Below are 13,650 nucleotides of genomic sequence, written 5' to 3'. Positions count from 1 at the left end.
TCGTATCTCCTGTCTTGTTGCAGAAACTGCTAGCACCTCACAGATAAGTGAAATCCAAATGTCTGACTAATATGACGAAGTTCCCATTACACACTACTGTTTTGACTTTGGAGGAGAAATAACCTTATGATGAAATTTCAGGTAGGATATCTTGTTCAATTATCAGTCTTTTGCACCACTGCATCAGCATTAATAACACTAGACCTAGTCTTAATCTCATTCCAAACACTGTAACACTTTACAAATGAGGAAACATTGCATTAAAAAGTTTCTTTTTCGTTCTGTTAAAATATTAGGCAATAACAGACTACCAAACATGAAAAGCTCAGAAATGTTGCAACGCTGTTCAGTAGATAGAGACCTGCTTATGAAAAAAGCCCTGGCATTAACATATTGTATTGTTTTTATTGCTTACACCATTGTACTGGATGAAGGCTTGATAGTTATCAGGAAGGTCAATGAAATGATACGATACGATACGTGTCTATCTACCAAAGTACCATCTTTACACATCCACTCTGTTTAGAAACAGGCTGTCTTTACACTTCATGCATAAACAAGAATGACTTCGTAGTGTTTGAAGAGATAATTCTGTAAACAAAGAGGATCGCAATGCCTTCAGGCACACAAAATGTGTAAGCCCATTCTGAGATGGAAAATCACTTGAAGATCAATAGTTGGGCTTCACAAATATTGGCAGAGATTCCAGTAAAATACTTAAGCATTACAAACTGCTTATTGCAAAATGGGAAAACAGAGGCATTAGAAGTGACAGGGGCAAGGCACCTGCTCCAAACAACAAATTAATCTGTTTCTCGGGGATTCCAGGGCCACAGATTTCTGGGCCAAAGAATTTCCCGAGAAAGTTTTCTTAAAGAAACAGGGAAAGAAAGGACACAAGAATTGAATAAACAATGATATTCCAGGGATAGCTTTTCATCTTTACAATAGCATTACAGAACACACAAGCTAAGACTGTTTTTTATGCTCTTAAGCTGCAATAACATGGATTAGAATGGGAATGTTTTAGAATACACAGCCTGTCAAACTCAGGTAACAGCTCTGTTTATATCTAGTTTCCATTCCTCTGGTCTGTATGATCTCTACAGATTTATTTTCTGAAGCAATTTTAATTCAATACGTCCAAATAAAGACAAGCTAGATAGTCATGGCACAGCAAGATAACTCACTTCAGTTCTTGGCCACTTCTGTTAAGGTTCTCCCACGGATCAATTCACACGCACACACAACAGAAAGCCCTCTGACACAGACTAAGCGATGGACAGCATTATGTTTCGAAAAGAGAGGCTCCATTTTCCCCAAACATACGTTCTCCTTCATGGAAAGCGAGTTCTCATTTTCAAACAGCTGCTTGAAATATCCAGTTCTAGTCAGATAATGTATTCAGCTTCCCTTAAGTAAATATCACCATCTGCCCATACATTTATTTCTCTAAAAAATTCAATTCAAAACTTACACATAACTGTAATATAAGAACTCTCATGACTTTATCATGAATCTCGTGATGTTTGCTTCTTTCCTAAATGCCATTCCTTGGAGAATCACAAGTTTAACGTTCACATAAACAGATCTTCTCAGGATTACAGCATTATGGAAAAAAAAAAAAAAACAGAGCATAACAAGTGCTTGAAAAAAATAATAAAAGGGGTATTTGTTTGCTGTTTTTTTTTTAGATGCATGACTTCTAAGCGAGACTCTTAACGTTTTCATTTGCTATTCAGCCTCTGATAATTTTGAAATGTTAATTTTTCAGATCGTGTGATACATTTTTGTCACAATTATATATGGAGAGGAGAAGTGATTAGGTTACTTCAGAGTTATTATCCTAATGTTATGCTTATGCCTGAACTGCCTTACCGTCTGCCCTTGTCCTAACCTAAAGAAAATCTACAGCAAAAAAAAAAAAGACAAACTCAACATTTCTCAATGAGTAACAGTCATCCAGTGTCCAAGTACTGAAAACAGCAACAAACAGAAAAGGAAAAACTGGTGCAGAATCACACAACAGTGCCACAAACACTGAAGTTCTTCACTGGCACACTCCTCTGCTTCCCTCTGTGACCACAGAAATGTACAAGTCATTTCCAGGATCAATGCACAAAAATAAGTACTGAACTTCCTTTAACTCAACTGATGACAAATTACATTTATGGGGGAAAAACAAGTCACAAAGAAGGAAGGGAAAAAAAGCAAGAAAATCTGACACCAACAAAATATTTAACAGGCTGAAGAGCCACAATAGAAAATAAAGGTCCCTTTCACCTTTCTAGTAAAAATAAATAACCGATGTTAAATGTAAGTTAATTATTTCTGCTCATTATAATGAATAGACAATTATGTCTAGTAGACTTCAAACTGCAGGTGTGAAAAATACGTTCTTTTCTTTCATTTCCACCACGTTTATTAGTCGGAAGTAACAAGGAAGTAATTTCTGTGCATGCTGACAAGTCCTGAATGCCACAACATAGACTGCTAGTCAGCTAAGCAGCAGCAGTACTGCAGCTGACAACAAATACAGAAGTAGGAAATAAACACTCAACAACCACCACTGACATCTGTGACCTAAAGATGGCACGGTACTCCATCAGGGTCACCAAAGGAGTCATGAGTTCAGGGTGTGACAGTGGCTTTTACACAGGTGGGAGCCGAGGCACGTTTCTGGAAAACAGCTCCTGGGGCTTCCTGAAGCACTGTGGATGGATGCGCAATGGATAGGCCCACCACCTCCTGTCCCTTGGTTCCTTACCTTGCCACTGCCACATTCCTGAGGGGTGGTAAAGGCCACAGGCTTGTCCCTCTGTCTCTACCTCCATGCCAGTAAGTCTCACACAGTGGATGCAGCTAGGATTTTTCTGTAGGTTAATACTGCATGCAGTGTTTTGTCAGTGCACTGAAAACATGCCCACATGTGGGTACAGGTTTTTAATATCAGCTTTGAAGCAAACCAAGGAGCAGAAACTGGGACTCATGCTACCCAGGGATGAAGGCCTCAGCACAACCCTGTCCATTCCGTGCATAGGCCAGGCACACGTGTAATGGCACAGGGGCCAACAGCAGGCCCTACTACAGCCCCGTGCCATTTCTGAAGCAGTTATTAGCAGAGGGCTCCTTTATCTCTCACAGAAAGCCAACCATCTCTATGCAGGAGCAGAATGGCCTTCGCATAGCACAACTACACTGTAGTCAAGAGCTCAGCAGCACAGAAATGGAAGAACAAAGTACCAGTAAAAATCATGATTTTGGAGCACATTCAAAAGGCAGTAGGATTAGATGAGGAATCACACTGCTATAATGTAAACCACAGAATAGTTTGGGTTGAAAGGGATCTTAAAGAATATCCAGTTCCAATCTCCCTGCTGGGGGCAGGGCTTTTACCCACCAGATCAGGCTGCCCAGAGCCCCATCCAACTTGGCCTTGAACAGCTTCTCTGGGCAGGCTGTGCCAATGCCTCACCCCCCTCTGAGCTAAGAACTTTACTAACATCTCACCTGAAAGCTCCATTCTGTTAGTTAAGGCATGTCTTTTCATGTTTAAATCCAGGTTTCTGTGTCACAGTGCAACAGGGATTAAGACAGCATTATCACAGATGCACTGGAATTTGTCACAAGTGCCCTCAACTCCACTGAGTTTTAGGGAAGAATCATATACTCAGCAAAAGTCCCCTGTCTTAAAAAAGGAGGAAAAAAGAGGGAAAGATTAGCATCTCAAGATGCAAAGAAAAAGCCCTGTGGACCAGCACTGTTTTAATCAACCATATCTTCCAGGACAGTGAATGATATAAATGTTCTTTTTCATGCAAAGTATACCCCATCAAGGAACCAAACAAGCCTGGTTTCAGTGCCATTTACTAGGTGTTTGGACCTGTAAACCAAGAGCATCCTCACTCTTACTGACCATTTCACTGTATGCCCTGCTGTGTTTTTTTTTTTACTGCTTATGGCTGCAGAAATACAGATGGGCTACAGCATACAGCAACTGAAGTATCTAACGGGTTTGAAACCAAAATTCTACAAAGAGTCTGTCTCCTATCCAGGAATAGCTAATTAATGCAAGAGTCTGAAGCGCCATGGAAAACGTTAGAAAGTTGGGCTGCCACCATTTTGTGATGTGACAGCTTTTATCTACCGTATGTGTGGGGAGGGGAGTTCAACCAACATAGCATATGTTAAGACAAAAATTATAAGCATATGCCAGGCTGCTAAAATTGGACATTTACCAGTCTACTTAGCAATTTAGCTAAGCACTGAATTTTAGTTTTGAAAACTATGTAGGCATACAGCAGCAAATATAATTGTATTGCCATGATCATATCTACATTGCACAGAATAGAGCAGAAATTATTTCATGTGCAATAGCAATAATGAACTCAGACTTTTTTAAAACTCATTTTAAAATTCAGCTATATTGTTGCACATTACAATGGACTTCCCCTCTTATTGAATATGCTGAATTCATATAACAAAGACCTCTGAAATAGCCTGGCAGATGATTTAGAATGAATTCATTTTAGAATACGACCTCCCAAGTGCAGAACGTTTTCAAATGTCACCAACGATAGCTGAACATTCAGCGAAACAAAACACTGCATACACTACAAATTACCAGGCAAGAAGCAAGATAATGTAGCCTGTAAGTATTTGGCTCTCACTTTTTTCATGTACTTAGTGTTCATACAGTTAATAATCCATTTGCAAGCTCCAAGAAACATGGAGAGTAATTCATTTTTTTGTTATTGTTCCTAACAGAAACAAAAATGTGTCACAGGCTGGCTTCCTGTCTGCTCTCTAACAGTGATCCATTAATCACAATGATGCCTTTGGCAACATCTTGAGGTTTGCAATATTGGGAGAAAATTGAAAACATTTTGTGGCATAAGAGAAGACCATGTTTTCTCTCAGTATTACATAATACTTCCTTAAATGTGAAATAAAAGGCATTATCAACCACATACCTTTTAAAACACCTGACCCAAAGGATGTCTACTGTCTTAAGAAATTACATGATTTTGTGCTCAGTCCTACATGCAGATGCAAGCATAGAAAACATGAAGCATACCTTCAACCAACTTCACCATTCCTTATGACTGCAGGATAGGATAAGATATTCATAGCAGGCAGCTATGGAGAGGGGAACATACCTCTACAAGAACCACTTGGGAAACCAACAGTTACAAAACATCTCCAGTCATCATCTTACATACATTCATCACTACATTTCAGGCTGGATTGTGGAATCAATGAGAAAGGACTCCACATCACACTGCAACTAGTTTCAGTTCCCTGCTGCCTATCAAAGTTTGCTACAGATCCTACATCTTCTCCTGACACAGTATTACCAAGCTGAACCTGACTGCTTATCTAGAAATTTCCCACTTTCTAGTGAAGATAACTTTCTAGTGAAGATTCCAGACAGGTAGCATGTGTCTCAATGTATCTCAGTTGTGAACTTTATAGCTACACTGTGTAACTGGAATAAGAGCGTTTCAAAGATAGACGCAATGAAGTTTCAAGACATCTGGTAGTAATGGCTTATCCAAGAAAAGTAGAGTAACCATACACTGGAAATTGCAATCAGCAAGCTTATCAGTCACAAGCAGCTTATGTAGGTCTTCAGCACAATTAAAATTGGAAGATCCAAGGCAAACAAATTCAAGTTTCTGGTTCTAGAAGATGAAAAGACGCCAAACTCTTAATATGTGAAATGTAGAAGTTTAAGGTGAGCAGACCAAACAAAAATAATTTGGTTGAATAGAAAGAAATACAAGGCCAGAGAAAAAATAGCTATCAGTGTAAAAGAACAGTTATATATACATATACGAAAGCAGATTAAATTCAGGAAAACTCATGCCTGCTTAGACAAAGTATGCTTTTTTTTTTTCTGACTCATACCTTATTATTTTCTTTTCTCAATTTTCTTTTTCACAAACTAAAAGAGTTTGCTCTTTACTGAAGAAAAGCCAATTAATCTCTTTAGTGCAAAATTTCCATCACATGCAAAAACTGAGGGGCACAAAATCCTACTGAAAGTTAAGCAGTCTTAATCTGAGCTCCTACTGACAGACCTGTGTTCTTCTCTCCCTCCACAATAAGACAAAATTGTTAATAGCAAACTCCATACTTTAAATGAAAATCCTCATTACACAAGCATATTTTCAATCCATTACAAATTAGATTGCAAGAAAAGCAATAAATCACTGTCAGATATTGTCAAATTTGTCTCCTGCTTTTAGATAAATCTATATTTTTTGAGGGAAGCAATCTGAAAAAACCCACTGCCTTTGTCTGAGGGAATGTTCTCTTTTCAGTACCTTGAAGAAGTTGCCAGCAAGCTCTCTTGCTTGGATGACATACTGTAAATGACTGTCAGGTCGAAGGGACAGAGACAATCAAATAACCATAAAATTCTCACTTCAGTCAAGATTGCCAACATTTCTCCTCTGCCTTCTTTTTTCCATCAACATCTGCAACTTATCTTTATTTTCCTATAGAAGAATATGTCCTGAAGGATTTTACTCCTACAGATTTTCTTCTGAGCCAAAATTAATTTGGTTAGAAATAAGATATTAGCAGTACTTATGTGCAGTGGCATCTTTTCTTTTTCCCCCACTGAGTAAATGCACCATTTGAACATAAAATCATAAAAACCTCATCCTGTCTTAGCAGGAAGAGGGAGTAATAATTTTTTTTAAGTCAGTTATTAAATAACAAGAATGGGACATGCACAGACTTGTGCAAAAGACAGTGGAGGAAGAGCAAGTAATTCATTTTAAGCATTAGTGATTCCCTCATAGTAATTGAAAACTAGACTATAAAACAGCAGCTCTACAGTATGGAGCATGACAAACATAATACACACTGCACTCCTAAGACAGTAGAGCTTCCTGAACATCTGCATTGCACTTATTGGAAGTCACTTATGCATGTGTTGCCATTTCTCAGTGACATTGGTGGGATGGAGACACACATTGCTATAAACTTCAGAAAAGCATAAAGCTACACAGCTTTATCTTTACAATGGAAGGCAGAACTCCTTAACCACAGCCATGAGAATTGCTGGACCAGCTGATGGGCCAACTAGAAAGCAGCAGTTATTCCCATAGGAGAAGCATGCCCCTGGCAGCAGCAGCCCAGCCTTCTGCAGATGCTTGTGGCAGACAGAAGATATTGTTAAGTTCAAAAGGTATCATTCACTGATCAAATAATGACTGACAATGTCCTCCAAGTAGAAGTCAGAAATACGGCAATGTTTTACCTACCAGATTCAACACACAGGCCACATAATGGGTTACATTGACTTTCACCTGCAAAATAATGCACTGCACCCAAATATACACAGTACAGGCACTTCATATGTTACAGTGACAAAAGAAAACCAAAGAAGCAAACCCGACCTAGCCAATGCTAAGTAAACCAAACGACTCAGATGGGTCATGCCAGAGAAGTAGACTTAGCATGAATCACTCAACTGTTCCACATAGCAGGGGAAGTCTTTCTCTCTGCTTCAGCTGCTATGTCTCGGTATTACTCTGATTCCCTCCATCTCCTGTTACTGAGAACTGGCAAAATCCATGACTCACCATGCATCTCCAGATCCTCAACATGTTAATATTCTAGGTATGCTATAGTTTAAAAGAATGAACTTAGATATTAATAGCACATAATAAATAAAATGAATATTTTAGAACCGGGAGTTATTTCTCGGTTTCAATACACATATAATCAATTAGCCTTCTCTACCATCTTTCACCCCTAAGTCTTGGGGGAGGGTGAGGAGGAGTTATAAATTTTCTGTCATATCAACTTTCTGATTCACCAAGCTCTAAATAGATCAATTTCATGTATTTGCTGTCAGCTTGAGCAAAAACATCACAGTACCACCAGAAATACACATCTCAGCCTTAGCTGTGATGTGAACTTGATCTCAGCTCAAACTCCAACTCAGCAGCAGTATCGCTCCTTTGTCTGTCTCTATTAGAGAAATAATGAAACTCTGCAAACAGACAGAACACTTACCAGAACTATGTATATTTCAACAGCCAACCAAAAAAAGAAAGACAGAGACAAATTTCTCTATGGATTTTACTTCAAAATCAATAAGTCTCACAGACTTCAGTATGGATAAAGAAGAGAAAATGTAAATGTTCACAGCAGAGATTCCACTGTAGCACGATGCTTCCTCGTTAGTAAACGCATGACCACACGTGTACGAAGAAGTCACCTCTAGCTTGAACTGCACTGTCTTCATTTATCTGTCATGGGTTCTGACAAAGCGTTTAAGGAGATTAGAAGGCTCCTAAGGAAGCAACTGTATTTCTGTGCCTGGGGCATACCACTTCCCTGAGCTTGCTAAGAACGGGGCTCAAATATTAATATGTAAGCCATTTGTCAAGGAAACTATGTAGAAAAGCTTGGCAACCACAGGGAGAGGGAAGCAATAAGAGATTGTAGTGCCCTAGCTTGATGTAAGTAGTTAAAAGGAAAAAAGAACACTTTCACTTGCTTGCCCATGCTTACAAACTTTGAAGGAAAACAATAAATGGGTGAATGTGAAAAATTAAATATGAAAATCCATCATTTAGAATTAGTATTAACAAGTACTGTCTTCTGCAAGGGACCATCACCCACCAAGATTTAGAATTCAAGTTTTCAACTCTTGATTTCTCCCAGAAATCTCTTTAGTGTAAGCAGATTAGAAAAGCAAGTAAAAAAGGCATCACAGATTAAAAAGACAAGTAATCTAAAACCTTTAGCAAAAAAAAGGTGATGCTACTGGCAAACAAATGATTAATTTAATTAAATGATAACATGATTTACCAAAACCTAGCCCTACTCAGCTTAAGTTGTTCTAGACTTGAAACATTTCCAGTAATACCAATAAAACCCATAGGTTTGATCTCCGTTGGCACCAGTTGGATGTACTGATAGATGCACAGAACAGCACTGTACAACAGCATTTAGGTTTTTATTAAGTAGCATTCCACTCTTACACCACATAACTCTACACAGGATCGCAAAGATCTTTTCAGCCTTTAGCCAATTAAGCCTTACAAGATTCCCACAGGAAAAGTATTGTATTATTTATACCTATTAGTGCAGCAGCTCCTGATTCAAGAGTACTGTACTTCCACATGTTGTTTTCACTTATTTTTTCTTTTCAAACAGTTTTAATTATTTTGTTTTCCTCTCTGTCCAGAATTTTTTTGTTGGCAATATTATTCTATAAACAATTTGACAACTATAGTGGCTATTGTGAAAAAAATCAAAATGATTTTAAAGTAGCTTGCCAAAATTACCTATTAGAAATCATACTAAACAGTTGAGAAATACTGAGCCATTATTGTTGAAACTAATTACTGGAATATGCAAATGTTAAGTCTTAAATCTAGATTCCTTGAGGAAAAAATACAGTCACTGTACTGTGTCAGAAAAACTTCACGGGCCTTAAAGTTACTGTAATTATAATTCTGCACTTATTATGATTCACAGATCAATCAGAGAAATAGAAGGATTTCACAGAATCACAGAATTGTAGGGGCTGGAAGTGACCTCTAGAGATCATCAGTTCCAACTCCCTGCAAAGCAGGCTCCCTACAGCAGTCTGCACAGGCAGGCGTCCAGGCAGGTATGGAATGTCTCCAAAGAAGGAGAATTCACAACCCCCCTGGGCAGCCTGTTCCAGTGCTCCATCACCCTCACTGGGAAGAAGTTCCTTCACATATTGCTGTGGAACTTCCTATGCTCCAGTTTATGACCATTTCCCCTTGTCCTGTCCCCACAGACCACTGAAATGAGGTTGGCCATGTCCTTTTGTCTCCCACCTCTGATCACCACGTTTACCAAAACCAAAGAACATTGTTTACCTTGAGGAGATTTTTAGGGGCTTCGTACTGGAAAGTTTTACCATCTGCTTAATTGCACTGCTGCTCTTACCTCAGGATATGGAGAATGAATTGCATCAGCCTGCCAATCCAACCATGAAAAACAAACCATTACATGGTGGGTAAGTTTTCCACCACAGTAATTCCTGAACTTCCCCACCAGCACCTGACTGTCGGCTAAGATGGTTGAACTGCTTTTGACAGCAGCCTGCTGCCTCAATGCAGCATAAAACACACCATGTTTAACCAGCAAGTGGCAGCTACCACAAAGCCAGCACGAGTGGCAACTGCTGAGGAAGGGCTGCTGATGTGCAGGTTTTCTTCTCCTCCAGCTCCCAAGGCACATTATCTCACACCCACCTCATTAGCTTATTGTAATCCATTCCTTGGGTGCAAAACCTTTCCTTCATCCTCCGGAGAGGATGAGGTTATTCAAAGCAATTGAATTTCAGCTAATGACAAGATTCTACACTGTTTAAAAATAGCTTAACTCAGCTTTACTTGCCCTGAATCAATTGTGAGAATTGCCAGAGTCATCTGAGATTCTAATGAATGCAAGACAACGCAAGAAATGAAGTTAAGAATCTTGAAATCATCTTTATCAGTGGAAACCCAACCAAAAGCAGCAACATGCCATCAAGCCTAAGGACCTGGTTCTGCTGGGGAAAAGGAATCTAGGTCCCTCTGGCACAGCAGCTGACATTTGATGAAGTGTTTTGCAGAACTGGGGCCCAAGTGCTCAGAGTCTACACAAAGCCCACAGTGATTTCAGCAGCAAAGCAACAGAAAGCAAACCTAACCAATGTCCTGAAACAGCAGAGCCATGCATTTGCTCTGCCTCAAAAAATGGTAAGAGCTCCTGCCTAAGAATTTAAAGGTAACAGCACCTAGAAAGGAGAAATGCAATGCATGGTGCAGCCAGCGCAGATAACTGGAAGAAGTGTGAGATCACCACTGAGAGATACCACGTACCAGACCTAAATGAATTCTAAATGATAACCCTTTCTATGACCAGGGGCCAGAGTAGAAATAAATCCCTGCTGGGATTTAAAAGCATTAGAGGATGCTCTGAGCTAAAATCCTAACTGAATGGAGAGGCACAACATGCAAGTCCCCAGATGTGCAAAAAGGTAGGAAATGGTGAATTTCTAAGGCCAGTCAACTACATGGGATATGAGAAGACTAAAGTGAGCAAATTGAGGTAGAAGGCATGGCCAGAATTTCTCTCCTTTAAACATGGAAAAACCAACTGACTATTTCTGTAATGAACTGCTTTGAAATGTGAGGGCAATCAGGTCTCATTTAGTAAAAGAAAACAGAAGCAGCATCTCCAGAGCATCAAACAGGGACAAACCATAGATTTATAACATGTACTAATATTTTTTTTTTTTTATTATAAAACTCTGGTATTATATTCCAGGAGTTCCAGAGTCTACCATCCCGAGCACTTACATGAAAATCCTGGTTTAGAATTGCTATATCCTCTACACTTACTAATATTGATGTTATAATTTCCCAGATATAGACTATCACATAACCAATATGGTGACTAAATTCAATTTTAACATTTCTGTAACCACTATTTATCATTACCTTACCAAGATCTTTAAAAATGGATTAACTTCATTTTTGCACTACCAGTGTATGACTACATATGTTCAGGGAGCCAAAAGAATTACAGGAAATTTGTACAGCTTGCTGTTCAATACAACATCTGGTCTAGCTTGGCACATCACCTCATCTTCTAGACAACATTAAAATAAGAATACTGACTTCACTTTTGAGCCCAAGCAGACAAAACCATCTTCACTGTGTTTGATGAATCTGATCCAAATGTCCAAAAACAAACTGACAATTTGTTTAAAAAAAAAAAAACCTAACTAAAACTGCAAAGATTTATATGCATGATTACAAACATCTAACTTCTGTAGAAATAAAATAATGTAGTAATTTCATATTTATAAACGACAGCCAAGCATTTCCAGTTGTTTACTTATTCCCTTCCACAATCCTCCCTGGTTGTTTTCTTGTTTATTACTAGAAGATTTCATTTATCATGCAAAACAGCTACTTTTTCTCTTTCTAAGCTTTCTTGAGCCTGAAGCAGTAGCAGACAACTCAGTAATCTATTCTTAAAAGATCACTGACAACTATTTTAATGAAAGGGTATTGTGTTTCTGTATTATGCTGCTAGTAGTTTGAAGTTTCCAATATTTCATGGAATGCTAAATGAATATGCAAAGTGTTCCAGCAGAATAGGAAAAATACACAGCATTGAAAATAATTTCTACTGTTTATTAGAGTATGTTCAAGAAAACATTTCAGAATGCAGGTCACAGAAAGCATAAGCTTACTCTCCATGGCTGTTAAATGTTTTCACTGTTAGGGTTACTGTTAACAACGTGTTGTTCACACACTTGGTTCAGAGTTCATAACAACACTGGTGGCACACCAGTGAAGCCCTCCAAGCACATTGCCTTGGCTTATAGCTGGCTTTAGTTACAGTCACCAAGATGTACTGCTCAGTCCTTACCCCATAGCACCTGGAAATCCAAATGTTTCTAATGCTCTGTTTTGGGGACTGTTCCCAGCTAAGGCAGACTGGACTTAGTACACGTTTTTTAATAACAGTGATTATTTTCTGTCATCTCACCAAAAGAAGTCGCATGCCCAACTGCTGCCTTTGATATTTATTTAGACAAGGTAAAATTGAACAGTTGAACTTTGGTAGGAAATATTTCCATAAAATCCAACAGGTAACTGCAGCAAAGATGAAAAGTCTCAGAATGAAAGTTTTTGAATTCTTACAAGTCAAAACCACTATCCACAACTATCTTGGTCTTTCATGGCACCTAGTTTTCTGCCCTTTTATTAAACACATTGGCATCTGAGCTGAGAACTCTCCCATTCCTTCCATCATCTGCTGGGAGGCAGAGTAGAATAAATGGATTGGCTCAAGCAATTGCTGGTGGCTTTCAGTGTTTCATTCATTCATTGGCACCACAGAGGGAAATTTGCTAAATAAGAATCAAAAGAATGAATAGGAATGTTTAAATTTTCTTCAATGAAGCTGAAGAGCAACACTGTGACAAATGGACGTTTTTTGAGGCACGTCATTTGAATAAGATATTGGGTGAGTTCGCTGCACAGCAAGGTTTGCAAACCTTGAATTCAAGCAAAAGAAACTGAAGTCTGTCTTTCTATTTTCATTTACTTCTTGCTATAGGGCTAGGCAGAAACACAGCTCAAAGGAGAAGAAAAACAAAGCAATCAAGAGATCAAGTTAATATTTCAACGACCACTAAAGAGCAGCTACATCATGATAGGGCCTTCAGTCACAGAGTAGTGCAAAATCACATATAAAAGATGTTAGAATCAGCAACTCTGTTCATAATTATAGGAAAAGATTACATATCATATACAGTCAGACAGAAAAAATAAAAATAAAAAATACGAAAGAGCAAACTCTTGCTTCCAGGCTGATGCTATTTAATTAAGAAAGAAGCAGGGGAAAGATGGTTTCCAGCATTATTGCCAGTGCTGACCTGCTGTGGGCATTCAATCCTCTTTACCACTACATGGACTTAAAATAACTATGAAGACTCAATAAGACATTTCAGGTAGAGGACTTAAAAAATGAAAACCAGCTTCTTCTCACAAGAAATTCACAAACTGGGGAAAGCTCTTTATTGTTTCTTCTCTTTGATACTTTCAAATGACTGCTCTTCTCTAGTGTTTATTTTGATGCTAT

At 38.6% G+C, this 13,650-nt stretch overlaps 1 protein-coding gene across 1 annotated transcript in view; it reads right to left on the bottom strand.

Annotated features, from left to right (window-relative positions):
* FARS2 (phenylalanyl-tRNA synthetase 2, mitochondrial) overlaps positions 1-13,650 on the bottom strand; it is a 232,474-nt gene that overhangs the window by 179,909 nt on the left and 38,915 nt on the right. The gene's annotated exons all lie outside the window — the stretch shown is intronic.

This window comes from Centrocercus urophasianus, unplaced genomic scaffold, assembly GCF_019232065.1.
Source record: "Centrocercus urophasianus isolate 14NV4802_14NV808 unplaced genomic scaffold, USGS_Curo_1.0 seq_11, whole genome shotgun sequence".
Classification (NCBI taxonomy): domain Eukaryota; kingdom Metazoa; phylum Chordata; class Aves; order Galliformes; family Phasianidae; genus Centrocercus; species Centrocercus urophasianus.
The sequence above is the reverse complement of the archived record's forward strand: the minus strand, read 5'-3'. Positions and strand labels throughout refer to the sequence as shown.